Raw genomic sequence first — 19,486 nt, 5'->3', positions numbered from 1 at the left:
TTTTGTTTTTTGGAGGGGAAACTGGGAATGGAGAAATTCGCATATAAATAAAGAAATAAAAAAAAAGATTATACTGGATATTAAAACATAATCTAGTATAAATGATTATGTGGATGATGAACACATATGTTAGGTCCTAGAAATTGGACTCTGGTGAATGCTTTTATATCTAGAAAGTAAAATTTAATTAGAAACCACACCTGATACATCTTGAAATTTAAAACAGAAACAAATGAGCCCATTTATTCACATAATCATGTAAATATAATAATTATTTTTTGAGTAATATCAAATATACTAGTCTTTATATACTCTTAAAAGGCTGTAAAACCTTCAAAATTCACTCAAATGATAACTAGTAATTTTGACACTGTGATTTTAAAACATATGAAGTAGGTAAATCTGTTTTTTAAGAATAATTCTTAACTTGTAAGTACAGAAGGAAGTTAGAACTATAAACATTAACATTGTCCAAAATTCATGAAGCTCCAGCAAGAATGAAGTTATCAATGGGCACTGATTATTAAGGTTGCTATTGAAGAGAATTCTCACAGTGTACAAAGCAAGCAAAGAGACTGTTCAAATAATCCGGCCATGCAATGGAGGATGCATAGCCTTGCACTGACCTACATATCCTTGGATGATACAGGAACAAGGGACAACTGCAATGGCCCTATTCCTATTGTGCTGATGAAATCTCATTAAACTTTCAGACTTCACCTCCACCCAGAGATTATGGAGGAGTTTCTCTGCACATGCTGTATACTAGAAACACCTCACAGCGCTGCACTGTGAGGTGCATGGACATGTGTTCCATTCAGAGACTTTATAGAATTGAGAAATAAGACTGTGTCTACTACAGAAATCATTCTTCAATTAGCTGGAATTATGATCTGATTCCATAAAAGTGATAAAGTAGTTCCAAAGACACCCAGATGAGCAGCAGCTATTAAATCCATATTTAAAATAATTTTTAAAATCATTATATTAAAACACCAGCTTTAATTAATGAATAACTAAAGCCTTTTATCTGCCCCCCAAATTATCAGTTTCTTTTTCACAATGCTTATCACTAGGCAATGTTGGTCTTATTTTAGGCTTATACCTAGTGACCTTTACATGCTTTTACGAACGAAAAAAAAAAAAAACAACTAATCAAAGCCAATATTATATCCTTGGGAGGATGGCAGAAATTAGTGTCAGAATCAAGTGCTTCTGGTCCCTTTCTGCCTTCGGGATGTCACTCCTGTAGCCACTCATGTCACTCATGTAGCCACTCCTGTGTCACACATTGCCAGAGACCCTTTCCCACTTTTATCTCCAGCACTAATGGATCAGCTAAGTTAGCTGAGTCATGCAGATGCTACAACCTTGCCCAAGGCACTGGTAAGCTGTCTGACCCTCCCTTAGAACTCTGGTTCTGTTTGGCAATCGCCTCTTCTACTTCTAGACCCACACTTACTAACTGCTGCATGTGATCACTGGAGCCATATATCCAGACTTGTGAGAGACCACCAAATAGACAGGACTATAAAGGAAACTTCCCTGAACATATAGTTCAAATATTAAAAATACAGACTAAAAGCAGAAGGGAGAAGTAAAAAATGTTTTAAAAATTACTACAAGAAAAGTTACACCATATTTAAATGCAGACCTAATCAGGGAAAAAGCTAATTATTTGATGGAAAATTTCAAAGGCTGAAAGACTTGAAAAACTATTTAAATTTCTAAAAGTTCAAAATTGTCCACCCAGTCTGTAATACTCAGCAAAACTATTAAATTTAAGGAGCAATAAAACCTTCAAAAAGAAGACAAAAAGTAATGGACTAAGATAATGGAAGGAATACTTCGAACTGAAGATAAGGGTCAACACACTAAAAAGTGCCCTATGTAGGGGGAAATACCAGCATACTTAATCAAAAGAGTCCCAAGAAAAGACTAAATAAACAACAAAATTATAGAAATTTCCATTTATGTTTCCATAATAAATCTGAATATTAATGAACTCAACTCCAAATTAAAATTTTATCAAGTAGCAATTAGATTAGTAATGGGTTCAGTTTTTTTTTTAATGCCTCCAATAAATGCTAATTAGCATAAATTTTTGACATCAGCTCAGGTTAAAAGGATGGAAAGTAGAATTCTAAGCAACTAAAAGTATATGAAACAGGAAGGGGTAGCTTTTCTGGTTTCTCAAAAAACAAACAAACAAACAACCCGACAAACTTCAAGTCAAAATGCTTCAGAATTGATAAGAAAGTCTCATCACACTCATTACAGGGATAATCCATTAAGAGAATATTAAAATTTTAAACATTAGAAACAGAATAGAGTGTTGAAAGCTGTGAAAGAAAAAAGTCAAGTCAGTCAAAAAGTCAAGCCACCAGAACAACATCTGATTATTCTATAGACATCTTTAAAGCCAGAAGGTTTAAGAGAATATATTTCAAGTCTGAAATAGCACAACCATCTGTCTAGACTATTATACCTAACAATGCTATTAAAATCAAAGAGAAATAATAACATTCCATGGTTAAATATAGAAATATATGACCATTAAGCTCACTCAATAGAGGATATTGGAAATAATCCTTCAGTCTGAAGAGAACTATAAACATACAGGAGATACCAAAGGGAAGGAAGCAACAATGGCAGGACAAGTTATCACAGAAACATCCACAAAGGCTAGTGAACCTTGCTGAAGAGGCGCAGAAAGACTAAGAGCCAGAGGAGAAGGAAGGGTATTTGCTTTGAGCTTGTGTCTTCCATGAATATCAGAAAGTTCTACTCCAAATATCTCACCAACATGACTGTCAAAACATGGACAACAAAAATATATTTGCCAAAGTTGAGTTTCAAGGCCTGTGTGAGCTTTAGAATTCATGGAGTGAGGCTCACTAGTTAGCACATCCCCATAGGTGTGCATCCAAGAGGCAGAGCCCTGAGGACTGCATGCCCTGAGGACTTCATGTTGTTATAGAATATCGCTCTGTCTGTTGCCCTCACTATCATCATGTACATCCTAATCGATGAGCTGTATGAAACTCTAAGTTGGTTTACAGCCCTTCACTGTGCACTATCATTATTACTTACAATAATAGTGATTGATCTTTTTCAAGCATTGGGGCTAGTGTAGATTAATGGTTCAACCACCACCATCAGAAAGAACCTAGAAATGTAGACTCTTAGTAACAACCATCACCCTTAGCAAAAAATTGGAGATGTAGATTGTTATTAAAGGTAGGTTAAGATGTTTTTGTTAGTGGCTTTGATGTAGAAATCTTGGGGAATAATTTAATGTTCAGAAAGGCATACTCTTGATAGTTGTGCCAAGGAATGTTGAGGTCAGAGAACAAGAACAATGGCATCCCAGCAAGGACTAACTGACATGTCTTTCTTGCTAAAGCTGGGCTGGTAGTGCAGTTGATGATTAATTTTTTGTACCCACTTTTTGCACTTGGCTTCCTGATATACTTTAATAAAACATCGCTGTTGAATAGGTATGTATTCTGAAGATTTAAAGTAGAAATAACTGTTTCTTATATAAAAGTTTAAATTTTAATTCCTTTATATTTTATGAGAATACTTTTTATAATAAACAATAAAATGATTGATCCTTTCTTTGTAAAGCAAATTGAAGCCTGCCAATAAGACAACTAGCTGAGAAAAATTCTTTGCTTGCTTACAATCTGTTAATCTATAAGTTGCTTAATTGTGAATGTGTGTGGGTTCTTGGGAATAATTTTGTTCTTTTTCACCTGCAATACATAAATCATCTAATCATATAAAGGGTATTGGGAAATAAATTTGTGTGTGTATGTGTGTGTGTGTGTGTGTGTGTGTGTGTGCGTGCATGTGTGTGTGTGTGTGTACTTATAATCATTTGCTTAAAGAAAATTAGAATGTAATCACATGGTAATTTCTATACTGCTTGAAAGATTTTTCTGGGGGATATAAGCAGAGAGAGAAGAAATAAAGTTGCTGGAGCTTTGCTTCATCCACCAAGAGTGTGTGTGTGTGTGTGTATGAATCCTGCTTTACATTAATTGCTGTTCCCACATCCCCTCCTTTTATCACTGAACATGCTGCCAGAGTTAACGTCTGATACACAAGGCTTCAATTCTACAGGAAGAACTACAAACAATGCTAAGAGTTGGAGAAAGTCTTTCCCAGGGAATATCATACCACTAGTTATCCAATACCAAATGATCATCCTTGAAAACATTCATATATGGAACTTTACATAGACTTTATGATTTTATATTTAGGAAAATATAAATATATACACATACATGTATGCATATAACAACAATTAATGAAAACAGATATAGATGGATATAGAAGAGAACAAGAGGGGTATATGAGAGGGTTTCAAACAGAAAAGGATGGGAAAATTACAGTAATTATACTATAATTTCAAAAATAAAAGGAAAAAGGATGTCTAAGAAAGAAGCACCACAAAAATCAAGGACAGCAATCAATATACACTTTCAACAATAATTCTTAATATTAGCGGATAAAATGTACCAGTTTAAAAAAAAACATAGACTAGCAGAGTGAGTTCAAAATTATTGTCTCCAAGAAACAAGCCTCACTACTGATAGACACCAACAGACATAAAGTATGGGAAAAGGTATTATAAACAAATAGAACTAAGAACCAAGCAGGAATAGCTATTAACTAACAAAGTAGATTTCAAACCAAAACTATTGAGAAGAAATAAGGAAGTCCATGCCATATTCATTAATTGGACAGTTTACAAAGAGGATATTACAATTCTAAATATATGTAGGAAACACAGGCACATGGAGCTTCATCAAAAGCATAACATGAAATATCAAACATAAGTGGGTAATTTAAGTACCACAGAGTCTCCAATAAATAGATATGCAGGACAAAGTATAAATAAGAAATATTGAAGTTAAATAACACTATAAACTGAATGGATCTAGTAGATATTCACAGAACACTTCATAAAAATATTAAAAAGGTCTTCTCAATACTCTACACAACTTTAAAAAATATGGCAACGTATTTGGATACAAATATTGGAAAATGGAAATAACATTGTGTGTTCTGACAACAATGGAACAAAGCAAGATATTAACAGAAAAAGAAACAATAGAAAACACACAAACTCATAGAGATTAAATGTCACACTACTAACCAACTGATGTGTCAATGAAATAGATGACCCAGATGTAATTTCATACAGCCACAGCTAAAATATGCATTGGATAAAGGGGGGTATTAACAACAAATGATACTAAGGATAATGGATACAAACACATAGAAAAACAAAACTAAATACTTATCTATCACCTTGCACAACACTCAACTCCAAATTGATCAAGGAACTCCACATAAGAACTGATAATACGAAACTTTTAGAATGAATGTTGGGGAATACATTTCACTATGTAGGAACAGGTAGAGATTGTCTGAATAGGACTCAGGTAAATTAGGAAATATGACAAAAATAATGAAAGAGCTTCTTCCATGCAAAGGGGGCTGTCCACTGGTATATATCTGACAGAGGATATGTGTCTAGAATACACAAAGAACTAAAAAGAAGAAAATCTAAGCATCACAAAATGAACAGCATAGTTAGATAAACTATGTAACTAAATGGAAAGTCTTCAAAAGAAGAAATATAAATGGTAATGAGACACCTTTTAAAATGTACAGTATATCTAAGATGTGGATAAATGCAGGTGAAAATTACTTTGAGATCTCATCTCTTCCTCAGTCAGAATAGCCATGAAGACTATAACCAATAATAGATGCTGAGATGGATGTGGGAAGGTAAGTCTCTTGTATACCGCTGGTGGTGGTACAAGCTACTGTAGTTACTTAAGAAATCTGTCCAGAGATACTTCACCTCCCCCCCCCCCAAAAACCCTCTAAACATACACTTACCATTTGTTTCCTTTCTATTACTTGTGGTGGTTTGAATAAAAGCAGCCTCTAATGGCTCATAGGGATTAGCACTCTTAGGAGGTGTGGCCTTGTTGGAGTAGGTGTTGCCTTGGTGGAGGAAGTGTGCCACTGATGCCAAGCTTTGTGGTCTCACATGCTCAAGCCAGACCCAGTGGGGCTCTGTCTTTCTGCTGTCTGCCAATCCAGTGATAGAACTGTCAGCTACCTCTCCAGCACTATGTCTGCCTACATGCCACCATGATTCCCACTATGATGACACTGGATGATACCTCTGTAATATAAGCCAGCTCCAATGAAATGCTTTCCTTTATAAGAGTTACCATATTTATGGCATCTCTTTACAGCAATAGAAACCCTAAGTAAGACACTATTCCTCGACATACACCCAATGGACTCTATTATAGTACTGAGATACCTGTTCATGTTTATTGCTTTTGTATTAACAATAGCTAGGGGATCGAAATAGGTCTTTATCATTGGATGAATGGACAATGGAAATGTGGTATTTATATATATGTACACACATATATATATAAAGTTGAGTTTTATGCAGCTGTACAAAAAGCAAAATTAGAAAATTTACTAGTATATATTAGCATGACTGAGTTATTCGGGGCTCAGTAAGTCTGATAGCCATGTTCTCTCTCATTTGAAGATTCTTTCTTACACTCTTTAGTTTTACTTGTTTATCCTGGAATAACCACAGTAACCAGGAACCCAGGAAGGGGGCATTTGATGGAAGACACTACAAAGAGAGGAGTAACAGTATATAATAAAATGGAAGTAGAAAGAGCAAAGACTGGGGGCAGAAAGGCTTGAGCAGAGTGGGGAATGGAGGGATCAGTGAAATGACTGAGATGGGATTCTGTTAGAGCATTATGAAAGAGTTGTATAGAAACTTACCCTTATGTAATCCAGCTAAAAATGTAAACAAGGGGTTAAAGGGAAGTACTTTGAATTGCTAAATAATGTTCTCCTAGGGGCAGTACCTTCTTAATTAACAAAAATTCCCAGAGCCACGTGTGAATACCACCATAGGCATTATTAGTGAGGGATCCTCTAGAAACCTAAAAGATTCTTGTTAGTCCTCTTGGTTGACCAACAGAACTAAAGGATAGTATCATATTGCTGAGGACAACACACACCTGAAGTGCAAACTATAGAGAAAGCAATCTGGAGCTGAGCAGGAGACTGGTTGCTTCCTATCTTCCAAAGCACTAGAAATGTGATACGTGTTTCTTGGGGTCAGGGTTTGGAGAAACAAAATCACAGGTCTAACCTTGGAATGCACAGTATGAACCTTCCAGGCAATATGTACCCACTTCTGAAAATAGTGGTATAATAGTTAGGGCGAAAATAAATCACTTTATTTTGAAATCTGCTCCTCGTGGGAGTTCAAGCCCAATACTGTAAAGCTGCTTAACAGTCCATGTTAGGGAGGTTCTAGCTCTATGGTTTTATGTTGGGAATTTACTGCTGTTTCTAAACTAAAACATCAATTTTCCTTCTAAGTGCCTTATATTTGTACTCATAGATAAAAGCTACTCTTGGCCTTAATCAGAAAGCTCTCTCTTTCTAGGACGTGGTTGTATAAATGTAGAGGCCCTTTGCTATCCAAGACACTTTGCTATCCAAGAGCTGTTTGGGAACTCAGTTCTCAATAGGACATTTATATCACCCTCATTTGAGAATTAGAGAACATTGTGGGAGAGGGAGCTGGGAAGACTCTTAAAGCCAGGAGATACTGAGCCATAACTGTAAAGTATCATCCTGTAGGCACGTCACAATCATGATAATTATGAATTCACAACAGCTCTGTTGCTTGTACTGGGCTTGCTTATGCTGGTCCTATAAAGTATTAATTGTGAGTCAGTTCATGGAGCCTTACATTCTACCCATGAGCTATTGATGAATTAGTCCCTATGAAAGGTAATTGTAGAAAAATATGTGTGTACTGGCGTGGGGAGGCATGGATGGCAATTAGGTCAGAAAGTGTCTTAGTTTGCTTTATACTGTTATGATAACAACCATGTCTGAACAGAACTTGGGGAGGAGAGGGGTTATTTACATTCCAGTTTTATAGGCCACCATTAAGGGAAGTCTGAGCAGGGCCTCAAGGCAGTGGACCCTAAGGCAGGAACAGAAACAGACCTTGAAGGAACACTGCTTACCAACTTGCTCCTAGTGATTTGTTTTGCCACTTTTTTCATAAAACCCAGCACCACTGGCCCAGGCCACACAGTGCACTGGGCCTTCTCACATTAATCATTATCCAAAAAATAGACTACAGTCTTGCTTACTCCATTCAGATTGTTTGGTGGCATTTCTTTCCATTGAGGTTCCCACATATCAGATAAATCTACCTTGTGTCAAGTTGGCTCAAACCCAAAACCCAAAACCCCAAAACAAATCCAAACCCAAACCAAAAACCAAAAGCCCAGCTAACCAGGCCAGAGAGGGTTAAAGTTGAGAGTAGTTCATATGCGTTATATGACTGTATAAAACTGTCAGCCAGGGCTGGAGAGATGGCTCAGTGGTTAAGAGCACTAATTGCTCTTTCAGAAGTCCTGAGTTCAATTCCCAGCAACCACATAGTGGTTCACAACCATTTGTAATAGGAACTGTAAGAGGATACCCACTTCTGGTGTGTCTGAAGACAGCTGCAATGTACTCATATATATAGTAAATAAATACTTTAAAAACTGTAAACAAATTAAATTAATAAAAGCAAAGTATATGACTAAACAAAATCTTAAAATTGAGCAATGGGGATATCTCCACATTCTGACTCAATTTTCATATGGCTCTTGGGGAATGACATAATAGAATGGTGACTCCAACAGAAGGTATTACAGATATGATTTTTGTTTTGTTAGACAATTTATAGTCTTTGCTACTTGGCACCCTGCTATTGATCTTGTGACATGTTTTTTTCTTTGAAGATTTTGATTAAGACCACCAGAAACAATATTCTTTCTAGCTGCACATGCCAGCAATGTGCCCCACTGTTCTACCTGGGGAATAGATCAATTCTTCCTCATTGCTTCATAATTTAGTTGTCTTTCCTGCTGGGGGAACTATTGCATCCCAGAACATTGATGACATTGAGCTGACTAGACCTGCTTAAAGAGTTTTAGTAACAAAGGAAGACATCGTCCCACCAGGGGACATGGCATTGATTCCATTTAGAGTGTGAAAATGATTGACATCTGGACACTTAGGCTCCTCCCACAGATGTCTGACTGACAAGGAATAGATATTGTGTTTAATAGGATAATTAGTATTCATTTTTAAATGAAAATTGAGTTCCTGATATATAATTGGGATAAGATAGAGAGGGTTTGAAACACTCTTAGCATGCCATGTACTACCATTACATCAGTAAAATGGCACATCAGTGAGTGGGCACATCCTCAGTAGGGTTGTCAATTGTCTAGATCCTACAAAGATGAGGGGCTGAGTGGCCCATCCAGAAAGAAACTGTGACCAGTGGAGGTGGTGCTCGGATAAAAGGACTATGCAACGTATAGAAAAAGCGTTATGAATGTCAGCACAAACTTCACGACAAAAGTACAGGAATACGAAGAGTCAGAGATATGATGGAATATTTCTTCCTTTTCATTATTTGAATGCTTCAAAAATAAAAATAAATAATAACACAGTAAGCCCAGAATCTGGAGATCTATGTTGACAAATTTCACCCCACTTCAATGATGTGATCATATTTACAAGCATACAGAGTCTTCCACCTACATGTGTTCTTCGGGCTCATGCCAATTTCTCCTTGTACTTTTTTGTATTTTTCTCTCTGACCCATGAGGCTGTCTAACTCTCCTTCTGAGTTGGATGCTAGGAGAGGTGATTGAGTTAAGTAAGGATGGTAGCACACACCATCCTTTCTTTCAGGGAGCTTCTAGCTGTTCTTTAAGAGCCTTTCACATGATTGAACATAACCTTCACTTTTGATGCATAACCTGATCTGAATCCCTGGAGTGAATGTTCTTACAATTGTAGACTCGCAGGAAATGTATTATATGAAGTGGGAATCTTGAAGGATATCTTAGAATACTGCCTGTGTCGAGTTCTTTTTATACTTTTTATCTTCCCTAAACATGCAAGCAGTTCTTCAAAAGGAATTTTGCAATTGAGCCCTTTCTTAGTTCTACCACTGGGTACGATTGCCTGTTTTTAAAGGCAACTGCCAGCCTGATCCCAGAGCTCTGGATCAGGATACCTGGCACCATATGTGCACATCTTCTATTTGTTCAAGCATCTTGGTAAGAGAAGAAATTGTCAATATCTAAGAAAAAGCCCTACACTACACCACTAAGCTATTCTGTTAATAGAAAATGTACAGTTAAATGACTGTTGCCAATGACTGTTGAATCAAATCATTGAAAGGAGAATGGGGAAAGCTAGAATCAGAGGGCATATAATATTTAATGTATAGTATGGAGATGTTTTTCTTTTCTGTGAAAAAAATGTTTCTTACACATGGATCTTCTGTGGTTGAAGGGTTTCTAAGTGAGTTGCTACTTGCAAGGAGCACTGCCATCCACCGTGAAGGGCAATGTCTTTAGAGACTCCATGGTAGTAGTCATTTGAATAACTCATATATAAATCTGGAAAGGCTGTGGTGTGCCTTCTTGAGAGGTTACATATTCCAAAGGATGTCATAAAACTAACTTACTTTTCAGCTCAGGCTCCCTGACTCAGCTGAGTGAATTTGAGGTATGGGTTGTGAATAGATTGTTAATGCTGGGCTCTAAAGCTTAATATATGTGTCTCTTTAAAGTTATCATTAAATAATAATGACATAGAGTCCAGAAGGTTTGATAATTTTCAGAGTAGTATTTTTGGTACACAAAGTATGTTATCCAAGAATAAGGGGAAAATGCAGAGAGCATACAATCTTAGGTTTGCTTTTACTACTATGCAATGAAAGTGTGATTCTTCTGGTAGCAATCTGGTAGATGAGCAAACTCTTCGGAAGGGACTTCATCTTCCTTGTCTTTAAAACCTCTTGTTAAAGAACAGAGCCATGATCAACAAGTTTTCAGCTAACTTTGCCTGTCTTCAGTTAAAAATGATGTTTTCTCTGGTTTTACTTTGGTTTGGTTTTTGTTTTGTTTTTAAGGTCTATGTAGTAAAATCATTTTAAAAGACAAAAATAAAATTGTTTTCTATTGAATGTTTGGAAGAGAGTTGCTGCCTTTAAGTCAATTAAGAAGGTCTAGTTTTAAAGTTCAGTAACTGACAAAGGAAGAGAGCTAAACAAAGTGCCTGAGACCAGTCTACCACTTGGGCTCTTTGAAGCTTGTACAAACCAATGACAGATAACCCTTCAGATCAGAGCTAGGTACTTACAGAGCAAAACAAAAGGCTCTATCGAGGCATGACCCAAACCAGACAGTTTCTCTCATAGGATATTTCTCTAATATTCTCAATAAAATGGAGAGTCTTTCACAATTCCCTTTTGGAAGAAATATTGCTGTCCTAAATTACTGCACATGATAAAGAACAGAAATTGCACATTTCCAGTTTTGTTTCTTTTATTTGTGTCCAACAGTATGGCAAGGCTCTAGAAATCTCTCCCAAGATAGCTATCCCAGTGTTGTGGTTTTGATTCCCACCCACCCACGTGCCCAATGGTCTGATTTGTGATCCAGCAGTGTCAGCCACCAGCACAGGTGTAGTGTTTGAAGCCAGTCCCAGCCACTTGTTTAACAACCAAAAACTGGAAGTTTCAACACTGAAAAGGAAAAACATAACAAATGGGTCAGCAATAACTGTCATGTGAAAGATATTGATGGCTATTCTGCAAGAGGATCCAAGATTATCTTCAGGTGTCACCTCCATGGACCCTTTTGCTTGTTTTAAGATCTTTTCTTGGGCTTGCATCCAATAACACATCATTTGACAAAGGAAAAACAAAAACCACTAAGACTTTGCCAATAAAGAATCTAAGGCCCAGGAAATAAATATTCTTTAATGCTGTGCCACTGAAACCTGTGAAGAGAAACATTGAACCTAGGCATCCTGACTTTGTAAACTGTATTTTTTAACATGTCTTTTATTCTATAGATATTTATTTTGCTCTTTAAAATTAATGTGTAATAATACTTTAACAAATTATGAATCATTTTGGCTAGTACTTTTTTTTTTTACATACAATTCCTAGAACTTATTTCATAGTGAAAAGAATCCCAAATAACAATGATATTTCTCCTACTATTTCCACCTCTCTTTTGGTGTACCAATATCACTCCTTCCCTTAAAGTACAGAGCTACAAGAAGGGATGTATGGTCAGTTAACATTGCCAGAGAGGTTTTAAGGAAAGGTGTGCAGATTTAACCAGAGCATGAGTTTGAAACAGATGAGCTGAATTAGGAAATTTCAATAGGGATGGATGTGTAACTGTGCAGCACCAGTGAACTGATCCTCTAGTTTCTTTTCTTTAGCATCTTGCCTTATTAGACCACTAGTATATTTCACAGTGCGATGCATTAGTGGCTTCCCAAGGCACATCCTAATAATTCCAACACACGGCTCATGACTAAAGCACATCAGTGGCTCATTCTGCAGATTCTGTTCATTACTTCCAACATCTTTCTGCCCATTCATCCCTTTCTTAAGTATTTGTTCTGAGTCACCTCTGACTGTGAATTATTTGGAATACCTGCTCATGGTCTAGTGGAACCCTTTTTCTCAGACTCACTGAACTGAGAAGGGACTTGGACTCTATGTTCACAGGAGCAACTCTTAGCCATCAAGACATTTAGACACCAAGAAGCCATTGTTTGGCTCTTTACCTGGGCTGGCTGGCTGGGAATCCTCAGAACTGCCTTGTATATCCTCCTCTGTCAGTTTTTTTTTTTTTTTTTTTTTTTTCGAGACAGGGTTTCTCTGTGTAGCCATAGCTGTCCTGGAATTCACTCTGTAGACCAGGCTGGCCTTGAACTTAGAAATCCACCTGTCTTGGCTTCCCAAATGCTGGGATTAAAGGCATGTGTACCTCTGCCTGGCTTTTTTTCTCGTTCTTGTTTATGTAGAGCACATCCTGAGTGACATTCCTAATGAGAAATCCTTGTCTTCTAAGCCCTGGTGCTAACTGCCTTTTCTTTTCATTGTTGCCATGATAAATTACAATAATTGAGTTGGTTTAAAGAGCATAAAAGCATGTTTTTCCAGTCCTGGCAGTCAAAGATCTAAATGCTCTTCTGAAAGATCTATGTGAGAATCTGCTTCGATGCCTGTTCTTGATGCCTTCCTTAGTTTATGGCCCTTTTCTCTGCTTTTGTTACAGTAGCATTGAAAGCTAGAGATGTATTGCAGTCCTTTAACAGAATGTTATTTTCTCCTTTCTAAGAGAACAGAACCACTGGCTGGTGTGGAAAATAAACTACCCATAACAGCAAAGTTAATTGAGTCGCTCAGTCACTTGGCCAAGGGATTACCACTCTTAAAGGCTGATTTACTTTAAACCATTGTCTTAGTTAACGTTTCAATGCTGTGAAGAGACTCCAGGATCACAGAAACTCTTATAAAGGGCATTTAACTGGGGATTGCCTACAGGTTGAGAGGTTCAGCCCAAGATCATTATGACAGGAAGCTTGGCAGCATCTAGACAGGCATGGTGCTGGAGGAGCTTAGAGTTCAACATCTTGTTCTGAACACAGCTAAGAGAAGAGGAGCTTTGAAATACCTAGGACAGGCCCACACCCACAGTGACAACTTCCTCCAACAAAACCACATATCCTTCAAGACAGTCATACTTCCTAATAGTACCACTCCCTGGGCCAAGCATATTCAAACCACCACATTCTACTCCCTGGCTCCCATAGGGTTGTTCAAACATGAGTCTATGTGGGCTATATCTAGCCTGGATGCTGCTATGTTTCCAGCCATAGTGATAATAATGGACTGAACCCCAGAACCTATAAGCAAGCCTCAATTAAATGTTGACTTTTTTTTTTTTAAGAGAATTGCTGTGGTCATGGTCTCTCTGCACAGCAGTGAATCTCTAACTAATCCAGAAGCTGTTACCAGGAGTGGAGTACTGCCTTGATAGGCCTGACCATACTATTGTTTGGATGAATATAGATTTGGGGATTTTGGATTTGGAAAGCAGTGGAATGCTTTAAGAGGGGCTTTATGGGCTACCCTAGTAAGAATATGGAAGACAATGGGGTTAAGAGTGATTTGAACTGTGGATGCTTGGCTATGGAGGTTTCAAAGGAGAAAACTTTTAGTATGTGGTTGACAGACTGTTTTGTGATTTTTTTTTGTGAAGAATGTTGATGCTTTTTGTCTTTGTCTGAAGAAGGCAAAGTAGATTTAGTCCAACTTCAATACTCCCCATAGTCTATAGAAGTCTCAACAATATTGAAAGTCCAAAGATCAAAGACTCAGAAGAGATACATCCAATCACACAAAAGAAATTCCTAAAGCAAGATAGGAAACCTGTTGAGCAAACTCCAAATTCTTCATCTCCATGACTGATTTCAAAGTGGTTTTCAGAGCTCCAACTCTGTTTTCATCTTTGTTGACTGCAACAAACTACTTTCTTCTGGGCTGGTTCTACCCCCTGTTAGCAGCTTTCCTCAGCAAATATCCTATGACTCTGGAATCTCAAATATCTTGGGGGTATTCAAGCCACCTTCACTGTTACACCTTCTTGTTCAAATATCTGAGATCCAAACATGATTTTCTGGGCTTCTCCAAAGGGCTTGGGTCACATCTCCAGTCTTCCTCTGTAGAACTCTAGGCTCTTACTGATTCCATTCCACTGCTGCTGCTGTTCTTGGTGGTCATCCCATTGTACTTGCATTTCCAATATGCTAGGGTCTTCTGTTGAAACTAGAGTTCACCAATAACATTTCATAGGTTCTCATCATAGTGCTAAACTTCAACTACTTTGTAACTTCCTTCAATCCTGGGCTATCAACTGCAACTGAGGCTGCACCTTTTACCAATGGCTTTCTGTGGCCTCTCATAGTGTCAAGCCTCAGCTGCTCTCCATGACTCCCTCATACCCTCAAAACCAGTACCACCTGAGTGGTTCTTATACATTACCAAGTCCAGCTGCACCAAGAGGTACAACCTTGGCTATCTCTGGAACACAGCTTCTTTGTGCTCTCAGAAAACACTTTCCAGATTTCATTTCAGTGATACTGGTCTCTTCTTAATCACTGCTAATTTCTTAGCTCCAAATAATCAGCACCAGTTGTCCCAGTAGTCCCTTCAATTTTTGACTCTAAAGTCAGAGCCATGTGGGAAAGTTGCTGAGTTCTACTGCTTTCTGGGGCTGGAACATTGCCCCGTTGTTCTATTACATTATTACCAGCTTTCCGTTTCCCAACTACTTCACTGCTTAAACTTGGCTGTCCTGGAACTTGCTTTGTAGATCAATCAACCTTTGAAATCAGAAATCTGCATGCCAGTCTCCTAAGTGCTGGGATTAAAAGTGTGGCCCATTATGCCTGAAGATTTTCTCTACTTACAACTTGCTTCTTACCAGGTTAGCCTCGAACTCAGAGATCTGCTTGTCTCTGTCTCCTGGAATTAAAGGTGTGTACTACCTTCCTTGGGTCTAAGTTTTTCAATGGTCACTATGACTCAAGAAACACATCAGAAGCCAGTCTTTCTTTTCTGGATTGTAGTTCATTCCAGATTAAAAGTCCAAGTGAAAACAATAACTACATAATAATAGCACCCAATATTATATAACTATTCCTTGTTCAATGGCAGACACAGACACAATAAGCTTAGTTGTGTGGGATCTTGCCACAAAGTCATGACTCCGTTAATCTGCTTTTCTCCTTGAACACAGGATTCAGCTTCTTAGTTTTACATTAATAATTGAACTGCACATTTCATATTTTCCCTTTCTATGCTTGATATGAATGTTCAAAATGTTCTTCATGAGATTTAACCAGAGAACAAAGTCTCAGTTGGTCTTTTTTGAGACTTCCTTTTTCAATGCAATTAATATAGATCTCTTAACTTTAGGGTCAGGTAGACTCTTCAGACAAGGTCAATAAACAGCCACATTCTTTACCAAAATATCACAAAAACAGTTTCTTCACCACATATTAAAATTATTCTCCTCTGAAACCTCTAAAGTCAGGCTTCCACAGTTGAAATCGCCTCCAGCAACAAAGTTTTTCTATTCTTAATAGAATCACCCATTAAACCCCTCAGAAAACAATCTACAGCATTTCAAATCTGAAGTCCCCAAGTCCACATTATTTCTAACAAAACCATGGTCAGGCATATGAAGCAATACTCCAGTCCTCTGTACCCACTTCTGTCTTGGTTTGTATTTTACTTCATTGAACAGACACCATGACCAAGGCAACTCTTATATGTACAACATTTCACTGGGGCTTGCTTCAGGTTCAGTGGTTCAGTCTATTATCATCAAAGTGGAAGCATGGCAGCGTCCAGGCAGGCACGATACAGGAGTTGCTTAGAATTTTACATCTTCATCTAAAGGGTGCTAGAAAACTGGTTTCCAGGCAGCTTAAAGGAGGGCCTTAAAGCCCATGCCCACAGTGACACACCAACTCTGAGAAGGTCTCACCAATTCTAATAAGGCCACACCTCCTCCAAATAGTGCCACTCCCTGGGTCCAGAATACTCAAATCACCACAGTGTGTGTGTGTGTATGTGTGTGTGTGTGTGTGTGTGTGTGTGTGTTTGTGTGTGTGTGTGTTTATGTTGTCCATTATTAGTGTTAAATGGAGTACATACTAAGAAAATATGTTTTTGGTTTAAAACATTGAGAATACAATTTTATCAGTTTAAAAAAGGCATATAAAGCTGAAATAAGTAGAAACTTTTTATTTCTTAAAATTACAAATAAATAAACCCAACTTTTAAAATTGTTTCTAGGAGTTATCTGATAAAAGCTTACAACTCCCATTGATTAGTTCTTTAAATATATTTTAAAATACCATGTATGTAAAGAATTAAAAGCTCATTTATATTACAGTATAAAAGATTATCTTTTTTTTTCTTAAAGTCATCCTCTGGGCTCATGTATTCTTTTTGCTTCTTGGTTACAGAACATATAAAATATTTATTTCATGATACATCTTTGAAAGAATGAGCTCTTACTTTTTTATTTCTTTTATAATATAAACTCAGTTTATTATAATGAACCCATAAACTCATGAAAACATCACAAACATCAATTAGAGTAGCCAGTCACAAATACTTGTCATGTCCCAAGCTCTATGCCTCTCAGTGAACTTCTACATAGTTCAAATTGACACTGTGAAGCCATGGTACACTACTTAGAATTTTAAACTTGTACTATCAATTATATTTTTATGCACTTATCTATTACAACAAAGTAAACACAGAATTAAAACCAGAAAAGCACCATATCCTCTTCACAGCTCACACATCCTTCCCTTGTCTGAAGCCCTTACCAACTAAAGTTATTCTTACCGTTTTCCTCCTACATTTTATACTATGTCCATATGTATATTTGTTTACATTTTGTGTATACATTATAAATAAGGATGCGAGTGTGGGATAACAGGATATTGTTTTTTTTTAAGTTACATGAGCTTGCTTAATATACATTTTAGATTCACTGATTTTGTGAATCTCTTTTTCTTTAGTACTGAATGATAAATATTATTCATTTTCACATGTACCAGATTTTTGTTATCTATTTATTTGTTGATGAACATCTTGGTTGGTTCAATTTTCTTGTCATTGTGAAAGGACTCTAATCAATATGGAAGTGTAAATATTATCAGGAGAATAAAGAGTTCTCTGAGTATAAATATGACCAACAACCTCTAGATTTATTTCCACGATGGCTGTACTAATTTTCAGCTCCAACAGTAGTATATAAGCTTTCTATTTCTTTTTATCCTCTTCAACATTTGTCGTCAGATTCCTGATGCTAGTCATCCTGAGATCCTGAGGCAGCATCTCCAAGTAGCTTTAATTTGCATTTCTCTAAGACAAGGGATGTTGAACCCTTTTAAAAATATTTACTGGCCATTTGTGTTTCTTTTGATGAAAATTGTCTATTCAAATTATTAACCTTTTTGTTGCTTGGCAGATTTATTTTATTGGCACTTAATTTCTGCTATTGTTGATAAATTGTGAACATCAGCCCCATGCCTAAAGTAAAGCTGGTAAGCATTTATGTTTTAATTTGTGCTTTTCTTCTGCTTTCAATATTTTGAATATATTTAGAATTCACTTGTTGGTGACTTGAATTAAAGGTATCACTTATTTTGTATTAAATCATGTTTTAATCATGTAAAATTATACCTAATGGTTTCTAGGTACCTTCTAGCATTTCTTAGTTTTTATTAGATTTAATCACTAGCAATATTTTTCAATATTTTCGCTATGGAAACTTCATTTGGACTTGATTTTGCTCATGTTTTTCTTGTTTCCTTCCTTCAATGCCTGTTCCTTTCTTGTTGATCTCTGTCAACACCAGATCCTCTTCCACTTCTGAATAATTTATTCTATTACCTTTTTTCCCTCCCCACCAACCTCCATACTGACTGCCATATGGTTGTTCACAAGTACAGTTCCATCCAGAAGTGAGGTATATTCCCAGAACTATTCCAAATGTATTAACTAGGAATGTATAAACTAGGAATGGAATACTTTCCAGCCAGTTTGTTTCTTAGCCAGTTCATTATTGATATACAGAAATGTACTTAATTTGTACATTGGTTTTGTATCTTCACACCAAAAGGATATCTAAGTATTCTGATGAAGGCTGTAGGGTTCTTTATGTTCTAACCATGCAATTTGCAGACAGGAATTGTTAGACTTCTTTCTGAGTTGTAGCCCTTTTATTTCTCCCTCTTGTCTCATTTCTTTAGCTAAGGTTTCAAATATTCTGTTGGATTGGAACACAGAGAGTATGAATTCTTGTCTCATTTCATATTTTAGAGGAAACATTCACCTTTTCTCTACTTCTTAGCATAGTGGTTAGCAACAGGTTTAGCATATATATTTACCATTATATTAAGTTGAAATCCTTCTATTTCTATTCTGTTACTTAGTCCTCTTAATTTAATTTTAGTAAATATACCTATGTAGGTTTTCTTCATTCCTGGTAGATTTGTCACATTTCAGAACACAGATTTCCATCTATATCTATATCTATATCTATAACTATATCTACACACACACACACACACACACACACACACACACACACACACACACACACATATATATATATTCTTTTTTCTAGTATTTTGAAGTGAAATTTATTATTAGATTACTTATTTGATTTTTTTGGTAGAATTTGTAAACTTTTCTTTGATTTTTAAATGTAAGCACTAGTATCTATGCATTTTCCTTTTAGAATTGCTTTAGCTGTATCTCAGAAGTGCTATTATATTGTTCTATTATTTTCATTTGATTCTACACAGTTGTTGTTCCAAAAGCAGGGGGCCTGGCTTCCTCTCTCTCCCTCTGGAGGCAGGGGGCCTGCTGCTGAGGCACGGGTATCTCTCTCCCCCGGGGGTTAACCTGTTTGCTGCATGGTAC

This window comes from Mastomys coucha, unplaced genomic scaffold (assembly GCF_008632895.1).
Source record: "Mastomys coucha isolate ucsf_1 unplaced genomic scaffold, UCSF_Mcou_1 pScaffold22, whole genome shotgun sequence".
Taxonomy (NCBI): domain Eukaryota; kingdom Metazoa; phylum Chordata; class Mammalia; order Rodentia; family Muridae; genus Mastomys; species Mastomys coucha.
This window is presented reverse-complemented; position numbering follows the sequence as displayed.